We start from the raw sequence: 2,500 nt of genomic DNA, 5'->3' as shown, positions 1-2,500 counted from the left end.
ATCATTTTGAATGACCTTTGCTGCTACAACAGTGTTTGCCGCCACTCCTATTTTTGTGTCGTCTGCAAATTTAACAAGCTTGCTTACTATACCAGAATCTAAATCATGAATGTAGATTAGGAATAGCAGAGGACCTAATAGTGATCCCTGAGGTACACCCCTGGCTACCTCACTACATTTTGAGGTTTCTCCTCTATTTAGTACTTTCTGTTTTCTACATGTTAACCACTCCCTAATCCATGTGCATGCATTTCCTTGAATCCCTACTGCATTCAGTTTGAGAATTAATGTTGAAAGGGAGGGAAGATCTTCTCCACAGAAGATTCTCCCAGCCTTTCAACTTTTTTCAAAAACAATACAATTAAAAAAGGCATCAGTGTTTAATTTCCAGACGATTTTAAACTCGCAGCACATTTGAAATGACCATTGGAACAGTATTTCTTAAAAAAATGTGTATATATTAAATATTTTTAAATAAACTATTTTATATATTTCTTTTCTCAAACAGTTTCCCAGTTTTTAATCATTTGAAACTGGTACTGTCTTCAACATGACTGTTCCTAATGAATTAGCCATTCTCCTTGCATTATGCTGTTGGACTTTTGAATGACAAATGTTCGTTTTGAAAAGTAAATGTTGAAAAACAGGGAAGATCTTCTCCACAGATTAATTACAAATACAAAACAGAAAATAATTGATTGCATAAGTATTCACCCCCTTGAGTCAATATTTGGTAGAGGCACCTTTGGCAGCAATTACAGCCATGAGTCTATTTGGATAAGTCTCTACCAGCTTTGCACATCTGGACACTGCTATTTTTGCCCATTCTTCTTTGCAAAATTGCTCAAGCTCCGTCAAGTTGGATGGGGACCTTTGGTGAACAGCAATTTTCAACTCTTTCCACATATTCTCAATTGGATTGAGGTCCGGGCTTTGACTGGGCCACTCCAGGACATTGACCTTTTTGTTTTTAACCCACTCCAGTGTGCCTTTGGCTGTATGTTTGGGGTCATTGTCCTGCTGGAAGATGAATCTTCTCCAAGTCCCAGGTCTATTGCAGACTTCAGCAGGTTTTCCTTCAGGATTTCTCTGTACTTTGCCGCATCCATTTTGCCCTCTATCTTCACGAGCTTTCCAGGCCCTGACGCAGAGAAGCATCCCCATAGCATGATGCTGCCACCACCATGCTTCACGGTAGGGATGGTGTTCTCAGGATGATGTACGGTGTTAGGCTTGCGCCAAACATAGCGCTTAGCGTTGTGGCCAAAAAGCTCTATTCTGGTCTCATCAGACCATAGAATCTTCTTCCACTTGGTCTCAGAGTCTCCCACATGCCTTCTGGGAAACTCTAGCCGAGATTTGATGCGAGTTCTTTTCTTTTTGCCACTCTCCCATAAAGGCCAGTTTTGTGAAGCACCCGGGCTATTGTTGCCATATGCACAGTGTCTCCCAGCTCAGCCGTGGAACACTGTAACTCCTTTAGAGTTGCCATAGGCCTCTTGGTGGCCTCCCTGACTAGTGCCCTATACGCCCGGATACTCCGTTTTTGAGGACGGCCTGTTCTAGACAGATTCACAGTTGTGCCATATTCTCTCCATTTCTTAATAATGGACTTTACTGTGCTCTGAGAGGATATTCAATGCCTTGGAAATGTTCTTATATCCTACCCCTGATTGGTGCTTTTGAAGAACCTTATTCCGGATTTGCTTTGAATGTTCCTTCATCTTCATGATGTAGTTTTTGTTAGGAAATGTACTAACCAACTGTGGGACCTCCCAGAGACAGGTGTATTTAACCTGAAATCATGTGAAACACCTTAATTGCACACAGGTGGACTCCATTCAACTAATTATGTGACTTCTAAAGACAATTGGTTGCACCAGAGCTTATTTAGGTGTGTCATAGCAAAGGGGGTGAATACTTATGCAATCAATTATTTTCTGTTTTATATTTGTAATTAATTTAGAACAAGTTGTAGATTTTATTTTTCACTTTGACATTATGGACTTTTCTTGTGTTGATCAGTGGCAAAAACTCCCAATTAAATCCATTTTGATTCCATGTTGTAACACAATGAAATGTGGAAAAGTCCAAGGGGGGTGAATACTTTTGAGAGCCACTGTATTTCTTAGCAGACACCCTTATCCAGGACGACTTACAATTGTTACAAGATATCACATTATTTTTACATACAATTATATTATTTTTCTACATACAATTACCCATTTATACAGTTGGATTTTTACTGGAGCAATCTAGGTAAAGTACCTTGCTCAAGGGTACAGCAGCAATGTCCCCCACCTGGGATTGAACCCACGACCTTCTAGTCAAGAGTCCCGAGACCTAACCACTACTCCACACTGCCGCCCTGACCATAGTCAAAATTGAGCTACATGACCAGAGTCACCATTGAGCTACATGACCAGAGTCACCATTGAGCTACATGACCAGAGTCACCATTGAGCTAAATGACCATAGTTAGAATAGAATTGACTAGAGT

Source organism: Acipenser ruthenus, unplaced genomic scaffold, assembly GCF_902713425.1.
Source record: "Acipenser ruthenus unplaced genomic scaffold, fAciRut3.2 maternal haplotype, whole genome shotgun sequence".
In the NCBI taxonomy this organism is placed as follows: domain Eukaryota; kingdom Metazoa; phylum Chordata; class Actinopteri; order Acipenseriformes; family Acipenseridae; genus Acipenser; species Acipenser ruthenus.
Note: the sequence above shows the minus strand (reverse complement) of the source record.